The sequence below is a fragment of the Copadichromis virginalis genome, linkage group LG6, assembly GCF_057382275.1.
Source record: "Copadichromis virginalis isolate Kocher_CV1m ecotype Utaka linkage group LG6, C_Virginalis_male_GT1.1, whole genome shotgun sequence".
NCBI classification, from domain to species: Eukaryota; Metazoa; Chordata; class Actinopteri; order Cichliformes; family Cichlidae; genus Copadichromis; species Copadichromis virginalis.
In genome coordinates, this window is record NC_140623.1 from 32,297,353 (window position 1) to 32,312,809 (window position 15,457).

Below are 15,457 nucleotides of genomic sequence, written 5' to 3' on the forward strand. Positions count from 1 at the left end.
ATTTCTCCAAGCAACATGAGTCTGCCGTGGCCTGCGACCGGCCAGAGCAGGTGGGTGGGCATGTCGGTGTACAAGAACGTCTTTCAGTACGAGACATTCAATAGTATCTTCCTCCTCAGAACAGGAAAATGCTCTGAAATGACTCTACGGTGCACAGCTTGTTTACCAGGTGCGAAAATGCTGTTAAATCTGTAACCTTTAGAAGATAGCTCTGCTCCATCGCCTAGTTTAAAACTTCTGCTAGTGTAGGAATGCAAATTGACTGAAATATACTAAGTTAGACAACTCAATACTGGAACAATTATTCATTATTTTTTTTCATCTTTCACAGAATGACAAAATAACACATTTTAAAAGGCTGAGACAGGAAGAGAGCATTCTGGCAATGTGCCCAAGGATCAAAACAACTTCTTCAGTGTCTCCTTTGGTTTTTTCTTTCCCTATCCCACCATCGCCATACACTGATGAGACAGCAGCATGAGATAGTGCGGTATCCCGACCTTTGCTTCAATGACAGAAAGCTATCACTTTAACAGATTGATGAAGCCAGCAATATTACACATTCGAGGTCTTAAAAGGCCTTAAGATGGCAAATTCAGGGAGCATGTTAGCATGCTGACGTTAGCATTAAAAGCTTAAAGTGCCACTGTGAGCCTCAAAGAGCTGCTAGCTAAGTTTTACCTGAGAAATTACTTATGAAGTGTGAACTGCTGACTTTAGTTAGTTGAATGATTCAGGACTAGCATTCTGAATTTAAATGTAGAGGAGCTACAGTGATATGATGATGATGATAAAGTAAAGGCAATGATGACAATCCATGATTAAAATTTATGACAAGTAACTACGTTTTCAGAAGATGTGAAAACACTTTGAGGCATATTGAACACTGACGTAATCCTGTTTCGCCTTGGGGCAAATTTCAGAGTTTGATTTTGCAGCAGTCATTATGCATCATCTCCGAATCAACGTCATCCGCCGAGTCTCGGTGGACTGAAGTGATATTAGAACACGACCGAATGAAACTCTCAAATCTTTCAAACGCACAACACAAGGAAGCTAAATGGATTGCCACAATAAAGATGCACCATAATGGTCACTCTCACCCCTTATTGCTCCCATGAAAACTCACTGACATTTTCATAAATGTCACCAATTTACATCATTCTCGGAGGACCACTTCTGCTAGTGGTGTTCATGGGTAATTATACAACATCCACTATGTGCACCTCCGCACTCAGGAGGGAAGAGTTGGTGGAGAAGAGGGAAAAAAAACCAACATAGAGTAATATAAGGAGGAAGAAAATTGTTAAAATGACAATGTGAGAGTGGAGAGAATATAAACGAAGCTCCTCACAATGAACATGCACAGCCCTCCTGAGTGACACTTTTGTTCTAGCATTGGGGCTGAGAGATTTAAAGAGTGGCTATTCATACTGCTGACATTTTTACAGCTTTGTGTTCTTGTCTGGTTAGTTTTCCAAAACACCAGAAGCACCCCTTTGCTTCCCATTCACCAAAGGGAAGCCATTTGACCTCAACCTATGCTGTTTCCACACGAGTAAAAGTGTAAAGCAAAAGAGAACTGCTTTAGAAGACGTGTCTGTGAAGGTTCTCAGAAGACACACAGTACTCGTGCATGGCTAAAATGCAGAGTCCTGTAGGAATGTCTAATGTAAAGATACATATGAAATACTAACAATAAAAAAACATGGTATTTTCTGAGAGTGGTAGGCGACAACGTGAGTGTGAGCGGAAGTGTAACACTAATCTAAATCAGTCTTTTTTCTGTCGTTTTGGCCTGTTGCTGTGGTTAACAAGACCTCTGACAGAGCCCCTCATTCTTAACCTTTGTGTCTCCTCCTCATCACCCATGTTTGTTCTCCATGGGAGGTCAAGCCTGATCACACAAACACTAAATACATGTCGTGCCTTGCTGTCTTTTCCCCCTTCAGAGATCAATTACTGTAATTTATGGGCTCCACGTGAAACAGCTATGGTGGATCTTTACAATAACGTGCGCGCACACACAAGTCAGCAAATCCCGGGCTGAATTGTCGTAGTTACATAACAAATAGCTATCTCTGTGCTTCAGTTACATCTATTTACAAAACTCACTGTGCAAACAGAAAGCCAGCTAGCACAGGTGTCCGTTTATAATTGCTGCCTGCACAAAACATCGTCCATCAGATAGAGCAAGTGCTTGTTCAAGGAAAATGATTGGGTGTGGGTGACAAAGCTTTTTTTTTTTTTCAGGAGCTTCTTCTACTGACCTCATGTTGACACTGCAGGCTATGCTACTGTCAGCGAGCTTATTTACCAAAGGGCCACAAGCTGTGGGGTTCTCTGCTTTGTCAGGGATTTCTAGCCAAGATACTATAGTCTTCCATCAAGATTGCAGTCAGGCCTTTCCTTTGTTTTGCTCAAACCATACGGCCACTGGGGGAAAGCTTCCTGGGTATAATCTCCATTTCAGGATATTTTCAGCCTTTCCTTGTGATACAGTATCAAAACAACACATTATACAGCCCCACCCTAACCTCTTCCTCAAATCAGCAATGCTGATGCAGCTACTACTACACCTCTCAGTCTCAATTCTCACTTCCTGTCTCAACACTCTTCCCTGGGCACATTTTCACCACATCTTAAAATGCCACTCCTAGAACACACCTGCAGCATTAACAGCACCTGTTCCCTCACAAATATGCTGATGAACTGACAACTAGAACGTAAACCTAACAGGCGACAGACTAGTGTCTCCCCTCCCAGGGGCAGTTGCCCTTTACCTCCCGATGACCATTGTTCGCCTCCGTTCCCAGGCACTGACAACCGGTGACAATAGCCACAGCAGGAAAGTCAGGAAAGTGGAAAGCAAGTGCCCACGTGAGAAAATGCATACAAGAAAACATGTTTACGCATACATCCAAAGATGCATTGTTGCACATTTTACAGGCAGCATAACAACAGAGTGAAACAAACAAACTCGGCTGCACAAAGAACTGAAACAAAGGGCAAAATCGGAGTTGTGTGCAAAAACACGCAAAGATGAGGAAGCAACGAAAAACACGGCACAGACATGAATTCAAGCGATGGGAGGGGTGAGGTACACAGAATGGCATAGACACTGTTACAAACCGTCCCGTGCAACGCCCTATAAAGTATAGCAGAGAGAAGTCTGATGGTAAATGCTCATTAAGAGTTTAAGGGAATCACATAAAACCTGCACAGAGAGTACATACACATGCTCACAGATCTTTTTACCCAGTTAAGTAGAAAGATAGACAAAGAGGCAGATAGGGGGGAAAGACACACTTCCAACATGTTCATTCTCTGCTGTCAGTGAGAACAGTAATGAAGACCAGTGAGAAAATACTTCACATGCTAAGCTGTCATTTATCCACAGGGGCCTCAGACTGCTGTCTCTGCAACTCCACTGGAGGTGCAGCATCGTACGCCCCTGAAGATATTAAAACAACCTTCCCTATAGCCACCCGCCTTTACAGTGCTTCTCTGATGTGGGATGTTGCCAAATTATCCAGGGGGACCTTGGGGCAGTGTGTCTCCTCTGCAAATTAGAGAGTAGAGACAGCTAAGGAAGATCAGAAAAAGAGGGTGTGCGCGGGACAGAGAGAGAATGAGAAAGAGACTGCGGAATCAAAGAGCTAATGACTTGCATAGGAGGGGGGACATAATGGGACTCGAGCAAAACAAGTCGATGGAAAAACAGGACGAGAAACAGGAAGAGACATGACCTCATCCTATGTTCCTTGTTTAGCCTGATTATACTAGTAAATGGCAAAATAGCATTCATTTGTGCTCTCCAGCAGGTGCTACTGGAATCGTAGTAGTGATGACTCCCTCCTGGTCACTTCCTAGAAAACATCTGTGGGTTTCTAGGGACTGCCAAGTACATTCTGTTTCTTATGGGTTATATAAAGTTAACACAGAAAAAAGGATTTTTTTCTTCCACTTTTGTTCAAATTTAAACAATCATAAAAATTCAGTTTATTCCAGAAATGAACCTAACAGTGTTTAAATTGATAATTATACTTTTACTGACGATGCAAAGCCCACTCTTTGTGTATTGGTTTATTAGTTTCTTTATGTGTTACTCAAACAGTAGGTTGATTACAGATTCTTTGTCACAGTGGTAACCAGTGACTTCTCACCCACATTATCCTTTAAATACAGAATTTTCCTTTCCAGTGATCCTCCAACTTTGGCGATTTATTTAAGCTCCAAAATGTTCTTATGTCTCCTTCTGAGATCCACCTGTTGGCTCAGGGGGGATGTTTTACTCAACGCTCCCTGATCTGTAATTGGGTCATGTATTATGACGTGTTTTTTGTTACCGTTTCTTTATCAATGTGTAATTGAAAAAGCGTTTTTGTTGCATATGGCAAGTAAATTATCATCCACGAAAAACGTTCTAGCGTCGTTGATTATCTAAAATGTTGCCTGCAGATTATGTCAAGCAGAAACCTTTATTCCGGTTGTTGTTTTAAGTCATTAGTTTATATATTAAAACACTACGAACGCCACACGCATTGTCTAATCCCTCCAAAACGGGAGGAGCAGTTAACACCATTGCTCTCATCTTTCCTGCAGCTGTAGATGAGTGACCTCACATCCCTGGAGAAACCAGACGATGGCGCGCACTCAAAGATGCTAAAGGAGAGGTGAGAAAAGGAGCCAGAGGAGAGAAGAAAACAGTGAAGGAGGCAGGGGAAGGCATGCTGTGGGAATCCTCTTTCTGTCATTTTCACACTGATTTCCTGTTGTCACTGCTCTTGTGTCCTGTCCCAGAGGAAATCCTCGATTCCTCTTCTTGCACACCCACAATTCTCATCTTCGGTTGTGTTTATTTCCCTTCCTGGTCTGCTAAATGCATCTTTCTTTTGGGTTTAATACCTGTGGTAGTTTCGTCTAAATTCATATCTGGCATTCTCAGGTTCTGTGTCAGACGAGCCAGCTTCATTTATTGAGCGCATTTCCAACAGGGAAGCTGAAGAGATATAAGCATATCCAATGTAGGGGTGAAAAGAAAAAGGGAAAAGGGTTGACATTGATTATTACATGTGTATGCTAAATCTGACCTTTCTGTTTATAAAATCCATCTCACGTTTACTGATCAGATGAGCTGTCCATGCTTGAACAAGTGACTGGTCTGATAGCATCAGCACAGCATCTCTTCTCTTCACATACTTACCCTTATTTTTCATTTTTTGTGTTTTCCTTTCTTTTCTTCGTACTTCTCCACCTTCCTCCCCCCGGGGTCTGTCTGTGAATCTCCTCCACTCCCTCCCCTCTCGTCTGTTTTTTGAGGCTGTTGGAGGGTGGGGAGGGGGTGCCGTCTGGCTGGGTGTGCTGCCTGCGAGAGGAGCAGCAACCTTACTTTGGGTCTTTGCTGATTTCATTATTTTCATTATTGGGAGACTTCCACCATGGCAATCCCATTAGGATAAGACGGAGCCCAGCAGGAGAGGGCACGCTGCCTGGGGGTGTCAGTCTGTGTGTGTGTGTGTGTGTGTTGTGCGTGTCCCACAGGATAAAACACAGCACTTAAGCATGGCTGTATTTAGCCAAATTGCCAGGGGTTTAAAATGGTAAATGTTTTAGTTTTGAAATTTGTCAGTTCAGTTCCTTCGTATAAAAGATAAACTGCTTTTGTTATTCTTTCAAATTAGCTACACAAATATGTAATAACTTAGGATTTGAATTACTGAGTTCAGTCAGACATGGTGAAGCCCAAAGTTAGCAGGCAATTTTCAGTGAGTTGACATAAATGAGCATCACTATATTTACTGTCATTTTGTTATACTGTCAGCTCACAAACAGTTAAATGATGTTTTCAAACTGAACTGGCCAAGTAAGGCTGGAACTATAAAAGTGATGCAGACAGTTTGCATGAATTTGCTATGCAGTTCTATATGAATTAATTAAAAGCAACAGTTGCCTCAAGGTGCTTTATATTGTAAGGTAAAAATCCTATAATATCAGAGAGCAACCAGATGATTTGCTATGACCAAGCACTTGGTGACAGTGGGAAGGAGAAACTCCCCATTAACAGGAAGAAAATTCCACCAGAATCATCTGCTGTGCGGAGAAAGAAAAGAGAAAAAAGGAGAGCAAAGGGAGATAGGACAAAGTACAGGCTATAGTTAAGAAAAGATGCAATTCACTGAATTGCAGTAATGCCGTATAAACGCCTGAGCTGGGGAATGAAGAGGTGAGTGGAAAAGAAGTGCTTATTAGTCTATTGCAGTGTAAACTGAGGCCTGATTTAGAATTCTTTGTAGATCTTCGTAGAGCCTATAATGTAACCTGTGATGACATTTATGCTTTTCTGGTTTATTACGTATTAATTACCATGTCATCCTGTGCCAGTGTTTTATATGCAGTACCAGCTGACAGAAAAAAAAATTGCTGGGACCTTTTTCCTTATTGGTCTATATCCAGACAGGAGAGGGACCTGATAGACAAAGGCTCTGCCTCCTACTCCGCTTTTACACACTCTAAAAGAACCACAAGTCAGCCTGTAAGCAGAGCCCTCTGTTGGGATGATGCTATCATTGAATTCTGTTCACATGAAATAATCATAAAAATACACCTATATTTATATATATCTGCATATACTATATCAAGCTCTTAATCATCATTCTATGTTCTGTCATTTCATGGTAATAGCTAATTATATATATAGTTTTTAAATTTCATTTATTTATTATATTTTTTTCAGTCTGTTCACTATGCCTTTTTTAAGATAAGAGATAAGATAAGATAGAACTTTATTAATCCCTCGGGTGGGTTCCTCTGGGAAATTCGACTTCCAAAAAAAAGCACAGCAACGACCGAAGTTACAGTTACAGAATTGTTATATATATATATATATATATATATATATATATATATATATATATATATATATATATATATATATATATATATATATATATATATATATATATACACACACACACACACACACATATATAAATACAGAGACAAATATAAATAAAATATACAAAGGGGATAAATAGAATAAATAGGAATAAAAAATAAAAATACAAGTGAATTGCACATTTCAAGTATTGAGTCTATTGCACTGTTGACTATTTACAAAAAGTATTGCACAAGGTATTGTACAGTGAGGTGAAGAGGCACTACAGCTTAGTTGTTCCCCCCTCCTTTGTCCTCCTGTTTCCCCTCCCTCTCCCCTCCAGAGAGGAGTTAAACAGTCTGATGGCGTGTGGGACAAAGGAGTTTTTAAGTCTGTTAGTTCTTGTCTTGGGGAGAAGCAACCTGTCACTGAACAGACTCTTCTGGTTGTTAATGGCCGTGTGCAGAGGATGCCCAGCATTGTTCATAATGTCCATCAGTTTCTTTAATGTCCTTTTCTCTGCCACTGTCACCAGAGTGTCCAGCTTCATGCCGACCACAGAGCCAGCCTTCCTGATCAGTTTCTCCAGCCTGGATGAGTCCTTCTTTGCTGTGCTGCTCCCCCAGCACACCACAGCATAGAAAAGTACTCCAGCAACCACCGACTGGTAAAACATCCTCAGGAGCTTCCTGCAGATGTTAAAAGACCTCAGCCTCCTGAGGAAGTACAGTCGGCTTTGGGCTTTTTTATACAGGTGCTCTGTGTTGCATGACCAGTCCAGTTTATTGTCCACCCACAGCCCGAGGTACTTGTACTTGTTGACCACCTCCACCTCCTCCCCCTCTATCTGAACCGGCAGTGGACCTTCTCTGGACCTCCCGAAGTCCACAACCAGTTCCTTAGTCTTTGAGGTGTTGAGTTGCAGGTGTTTTGTGTGACTCCATGCGACAAAGTTCCTCACCAGACTTCTGTACTCCTCTTCCTGATCATCCCAGATACACCCCATGATGGCCGTGTCATCTGCAAACTTCTGAATATGGCATAATTCAGAGTTGTAGCAGAAGTCAGAGGTGTACAGGGTGAAGAGAAGAGGGGACAGCACAGTTCCCTGTGGTGCTCCTGTGCTGCTGACCACAGTGTCAGACGTGATGTCCTTCAGCCTGACGTACTGTGGTCTGTCGGTGAGGTAGTCGGAGATCCAAGCCACCAGGCAGGGGTCCACCTCCATCCTGTTCAGTTTTTCTTGAAGCATACAGGGCCGGATGGTATTAAAGGCACTGGAAAAGTCAAGAAACAGTATCCTGACCGTGCCTTTTCCCCCATCCAGGTGTGAGTGGGCTCTGTGTAGGAGGTACAGGATGGCATCCTCCACTCCGACACCCGCCTTGTATGCAAACTGTAGTGGGTCCTGGGCATGTTGTACCTGTGGTCGGAGGAAGTTGAGGAAGAGCCGCTCTAGAGTCTTCATAAGATGTGACGTCAGTGCCACCGGTCGGAAGTCATTCAGCTCATTGGGCCGGTTCTTTTTGGGGACCGGGACGATGCAGGATGTCTTCCATAGGGCGGGCACTCTCCCCAGTCGCAGACTGAGGTTGAAGACTCGTTGTAGCGGCTCCCCAAGTTCAGCAGCACACGCCTTAAGCATCCTAGGACACACCTTGTCTGGGCCTGCTGCCTTTCTGGGGCGAAGCTTCCTCAGTTGCCTCCTGACCTGATCCACTGTGACACTGGGAGATGTTTGGGAGGAGGGGAGGGGGGGAGATGTCTTGCTGCTGAGAGAGGGATTGGAGGAGGGGGGTGTCATGGTGTCAGGAAGGGGGGGAAGCGAGGGAGGCAGGAGAGTGGGGAGAGGACTCTGTAGTGAAGGTGAGGGTGAGGGTGAGGGTGGGGGGGGTTGGACAAAAATTACTTTTTGTGCCCTAATATACGTACGACATACATAAATTCATCAGATTTAATTTTGTGTTTTCTCTGCACGTGACTTATTTGTATGTAAACAAATCTGTAAAACAATTCTATGCAGAAGTCCGATACAGGGATACAGAGCCAAAACATTTTAGTTGCTGGAACATCTCTCAATAAAATCCAGTATTTGATTTTGAAAGATGACACATGAAGGTACCAAGTGAGAGTGAGAGCTTCTACAACTCCAGTGATTTTGTCACGCTGCATTCTTATGTAAATCACAGAGATACACAGACTTGCACATTCAAAAAATGTGTTACTGGAATCCTATAGATTGCACTTCCTACTATTATTGTGCATTTAAATGGAATGGAAGAACAAGGAAGCAAAATACTGCTGAAATGTTCAGCCATCTCTTTTGTTCCCTTGCCTTTTTACTAAGCCGTTCATATTTCAGACTTGTTTTACAAATCCATCAATCATCTGGGCATGAACTGGAGGGGGACAACAGGGGTTTTCGTCCAATGATTAGATAAAACTCTCAGTCTGTTCAATATGATGCCTAAAGAAACACTAATCAGAGTTTTCTCTTCAGTGCAAAGCAATACTTTTTGTTTTGCTTTTTCTTTAGCGGATGACTGAATTACTCCTGGCTGGCGCAGTAGCTGAGGGGTAGCTCAGTGTTTTTAATACTTCTGTGAAAACTGCAGACACTTGGCTACAATCTCTGTAAGAAGCAGTGCTTCCATCTCTATCTCTAAGTCTAAATGAGGCCCTTAAGAACCATAAGATGACAGAAAACAACACACATACTTATATGGCTTAAAGAATGGTCTGAATACATGTGACCAAGTGTAAGGCTAACGCAATGAACACAGTGAACTTTCACCTGGAGTAACACCAAAAGGTGAGGGCTATGATTTTCCTGCCATGTCTCAGATGCCTACAGTCAGGAGGAGTCCCCCCAAAACTCTCCAGTACTACTCCACTTCTACAACGATTATTTTTTAGGGGTCAATGGCTGCAGTTAACTTGCTACATCAGTAAAAGGCCTCTGATAATGATCAATCCATATTATATACAGTAGCACTGTATCTGGACTGAAACTGCTTTATTCTATTGCTTTGATCATTAATTTTTAGTTTATAAATATAATTAATGGTAGAAATCCAGTTGATCATGTGCCTTATTGTCCAATTAGTTTCAGAAACAGTGTGCATGTTTGAATAACATACAGCTAGGTCTGCAAACATTTGGACAATGACACAAGATTTGCAGTTTTTTTCACAGAACATTACAACAGTAGACAGCCATTTTTACATGCCCATGCTCTGCCTGGCCTTTACTGGAGTCACGTCCCATTGTTGCAAGTTTACGGCTCTTTCTGCATTATTTTTGTCTTTTCTAAGTGAAGACATGCTCTACTGGGTTGAAATAGGATGACTGACTTGACCATGGACCCATTTCTTTGCCGTAAGAAACTTTGGGGTTTCACAGCAGTTACAAAATCTTGGTGTCCAAATACTTATGAACCTAACTGTAAAGTCTACTTAATGTAGAAATGAATAACTGTACTCCATAGTACTGCACAGGTTTCAAAGGGGTGTGGTGAGTTGGATCTGCTGATACATAAGATTTCTTACTACATTGTAAATTAAAACGCTGACTTCACAAATCCTATTGGGATTATTTAACAGTTGTTACCAAGCGTCTAGAAACAACTGATTACAGTCTGTGGCTCTTACAGTTTTTTAGCTTGATGTGCAAAAAAAACGAATTATTCTTCAAGTAGTTTGTATAATCTTACAAAATCTGGTCACACAATGCACTAATCTCAAAACAGGATCACTGGGACTTTACAGCTAGATAAAATGTTGCAAGTCTTGGTTAGATCAGTTGTAATGGCCTTTGGCACAAACAGACCCTTGAACGCATGACTGCAGCTTCCAAATTCTAAAATAAGTCTAACATTTCAGTGTCACCCTAAGTAAAATACATGACCTTCTTGCCATAAATTTGGTGTTAAACGAAACCTGGATCACGCAGGTTATCAGAGATGTATTTACCATTATTGCTGTGCTACTCCAGCCTTAGAAAACTTACGATTGCATGGACTTGAAAACAAGCTGATGAAAGAGGAGTAATGCATGAGGTTTTTTTTTCATTCCCGTAGGGTTAGGTAATATGTTTAACTGATACTTAATTTTGCCCAGCAAGACCTGACATCAAAAAGCTTTTATAGATGTTCCAAATCATTTGATTAATATACTGACACATTTTAATTTTATACTTAGAATTTAAACTCAGAAATGAAAGTGTCCTATGTATCATTGCTTGCTCCTCAGTCTGAGTATCACTAGAAAAACGGCTAAATTTGATTAAAACAAAAAAAACAAACAAAAAAACCTTGTCTTCAAAAAGTTGGAACCACTCATGTTTAGAGTGTATTTTAGAGTCTTTTTGGTCCCTGTTTTGGTTTAATGTCTCAGAAAAAATGTTTGAAAACTTTTAGCTGGGTGACAACATCTATAGTCTTTGCTTTTTCACTTGGTAGCAACAGATGTTTTGTTATCTCATAGGTACCTGTATACTGATAGGCCTTCAAATTAGCAGGGAAAGCTACATTAAGGACAAATGCCAACTTACATGCTGTTGTCTGTTTACATTTTTTGCAGTACTCGGCACTGCTTTACATGTTTGATTGTACTGATTGGTTGAACTGAGAAGTTAAAGGCTAATTCACATTTTCACATTTGTCCTGCAGTGCCAGACTGTATTATATTCACACCTGACTGAGATTCAGCCAAAATGCAAAGCACCTCTAAACATTATCATTCTGAGGTGATCGCTTTTTCACATTCCCAGTGTAATTTCCACATGACACAAACAAGGTTTTTCCTTAAGCAGATAACATATGCAGATACAGATTGCATTTTAATGCCAGGTGTAAATTAAGCAGTGTATTTTGGCAAGTGCGCCATGAGGAGATACGTCATTCTTAGGTTGCAGGTTTGTTCCAACTACACCCACTAAGCAAAATTTCACTTTGCTGTGCTGCTGCTAATGACTCAGTATTGAGCATTGTGGTTTTCAAATGCATATGTTTGCGAAATATAGTGTCAACAAGGCCATCGGGGTGCAATAGATGTGGTTGCAGAAAGACTTTCTGTCCTACAGAAGTCTATGGGAAAGCTTCCTCTTTCCTGTGTCCTGTGTAAACACTTTGCTACTGAGTTTGTGGTATCAATACCGTGCAAAACATTAAGTCCATTTATACAATTTTGGTCTACATGTGAAAAAGGAGGATTATATTATATAAAAAGGAGGAAATTATTATGAGCCAATATGCTCATTGGCTACTTGTGATTTCCAAGTCATCAGCCAACGGTTTACAAATCAGATCTACAGAGAAGAGGCTGTGAAAATGCTCATCTTGAGACCTCACTTCCCAAGACAAATCAGTACCTTCAGCCATCCTTTGTGCTGCCTATGACATATGTTCTTCCACATTCTAGTTTGGCAAATCACACATTGTTTTTTAAGTCTGCTAATGTTAAAGCTTCTGTACTAGCATTGAACTTCTATGATCTTGCCAAGTTCTTCACAAAACTTGGGTAAACCCCCAGAACTATCTCAATAACTCATTGGAAAACTGAAATCTGACACTAAAATAGTCCCCTTTCTCCCTTTGACCAGCAATGGAAATAGGGTGACCTTAGCAGTTGGTTGTTTCTGGGTAAGTAGGTCCAGGATGGGCCTCAAGCAAGGCAGAGGCCCAGCCAAACAATAGGAGCCAAAGGGAAAGAGCAGTGGAGGGGGTCCTCCAACCTCTACAGCCAAAACTAGGTCTTCCATTCACTGAGTTGTTGTCCACAGACAATGGGGCCGTATGGGGGTGAGGGAGAAGTGAGTCAGAACTTTAGGGCCATGTTTAGCTTGTTGGTGCCAGGCAAGCATATTTAGGTGTGTGTGTTTATGTGCTGTGCTTATTTTTAAATGACAAACCCATCTACATAAGCAAAACAGAGAGCACAGACAGAAAGAGGCCTTATAGATTAGCAGTCCCATTGTGGCTCCTCAGCAGTCTAAATATGTCTCCCCATTGGACATCTGCGCCTTACCAAAAGCAAACGGCTCGCCTCTATTCTTCTCCCACTCTTATAGCTTCTGAATGGTGATTTGATGTGTATTGTTCAGCTCTCTGGTCATGAACCATGCTCTGTGATATTTTACTCCCAAAGAGGTTTTAAAAAAAGTTGAATGGGCCCTTTAGTATCCCATTTCCATTGCTGATTACATGTCAGATGTCACGTTTTTTCCTCTGTTTTGCCCATTCTGCCTCTCGCTGGATATTAAAATGAATTATGGGTTAAGGTGCAGCTGTCACTATATGGAAGTTTTAGTTTACTTTCTTCGTTTTGCCTTTACGTTTGATGTTTAAATTTGTGAGTCTTGATTCACTTTTCGGTGAAAATTGACTTTAATGGAAAGTTATTGCTCCACTGATTAATTCAAACATTATCTTTGAGGAGGGGTGTCTGGTCTTTTTCTCTCAAAAGTCTGGGCAGAGACACTGAGCTATGTGAACAATTTCGGCAAGTCAATCGGCAACTCCCAGGCAAACACAGCCTGCCATTGTGTGCCAGTGTGATGGGAGAAACTGCGGAGAAGAAAGAAGAGGGAAAAGTTGATATGCCATACTGTGTAACTGAGAGGAGGGACAGAGCTGAACAGAGCCAGCTGCAGAGGAAAAGAAATGACTGTTTCTAATTCTTTCTTTCTTTCTTTCTTTCTTTCTTTCTTTCTTTCTTTCTTTCTTTCTTTCTTTCTTTCTTTCTTTCTGCAAGATGGCAAAGGATGAGTAGAATTTACTGATAAACAGAAAGGGGTCGAATTGCCTCCACCTTGAAGAAAATCTTTAATTCGGCCCCTCTTTTGCGGGCTGTTCTAATTGTGGTTGTATACGTGTGTGTGAAGGGGTGTGCAGAGAAGAAATGGGTAGCTATCCCCCCTTCTTAGACAAAGGCGCAGATGGCTGGCCCTTCTCAGCTTTGGGGTGGGGTGGTGCAAGCAGACGCCCGCAATGGAGCTCCATGCCCTCCCATGGAGTTCATTTCAGTTCCCCACTGAAAGAGACAGCAGACGGGGGCGGGGGGGTTGCCTATAACAAGAAGGTTTTAGAGATCCTGACCTCACCTCCTCTTCAGCACCCCAATGCCCACTCACCACTGGCCCACTAGCCTTACCACTCAATATGTCACATAGGAAGGTGGGAGGAATGCCAAAGCACAGAGGGGGGATAGGACCAGACTGAGCCAACCTGGCCATACCCAAAAAAGGGTGGTTTAAGTTAAAGAGATCAGACTGTGCTCAGTTTGGTTTAACAGAGATTAGCTATCTTAATTTTGCACTGTAATGTAAAGGGAAAAAATGGACAAAATGAGTATAGCATATCCACTGTCCTTATCTTCAGGAAGATGGGGAGACATCTGGGCGTGCAATTTTACAAAGCAGCAACCTCCATGGCTTTAAAAAGGAAGCTGACTTGGAAGTGAAGATAACTGCTGTTCCTAGAGTGGCCACTTGAAGCTGGCTTCTAAAAGCCATATTTCGATATTAAAAGGGCTCTTGTGTTTGGCCACGAGAAGCTTCTCCAAAGATGTCAGTCATGACATTGACCCTCTCACCCTCATCAGTATCAAATCATCTGCTAAGAACCCCTGGAATTATTATTTTCTGACATCTACTATTTGGAACTTTTAGTACACATTTTAATTTTAATTCCACCTTAATTTATAACTCATTTTGCATGTACTCAAAAAAGGGCTCCAGGGCTTGTCTCAGTCATCCGTAACCCATCTTCAGTGGGTCTGCAACATAGCAGCTAGGCTGCTAACAAAAACTAGCTTGTGCTAGCAGTTCACCTGTTCACTAGCTTCCAGATCTTTTTTAAAAATGTTGTTAATAACAAATAAATGCCTAATGACCAGGCTTCTGCTGACACCTGATGTGATCAGGGTCTCTTAACTGTTCCACACTCTCAATTTTAAAATCAGTCTCAAATCCTGTTTTTGAGATTCTAATGCCTAGTCTATCATCTCAGCTGAATCTGTGGCTTGTTTTAAATGAACACAAGCTGAAAACTCATTTTTTAAAGGTTAGCATTTTCTTAACTGACCACATGTTTGACTGTTTGTCTAAATGCTTGAACATGTATTCTTATCCTTAACATGCAATTTATTCAACTGTGAAGCACTCTGTAATGTAATGCATGTTTTAAAAGATCTCTATAGTTCATTTTCCCCTTTAATAAAAAATGTATGCATGCAAGTAACTGTAACTGTTGGGCAGCTGGGTTTTTTAAACTCTTCCATGTGCAGGTCTCTCCCAGGACTGGCTCCAAGATGGAGTGCTGGTCACACCAAACCAGGTGAGGTAACACAATCCATTGGTGTTTCCTTCATAGAGGTGTTGTGAATTGCACTTTATCAAGCTACTCACCCAGGACCAGTTTGCCTTGGGAGACCACACCAGGGGAAATTGCTCCTGGGATCACATAAACCCCTCCGACATGAAAAGGTGTCGGTGTTCCAAATAGAGCTACCACTGCTAGTGTGCTGTGAGCTATTTTGCATAGCTGGGAGAATGCCCCGGTGTTTACCCGGGACACATCAG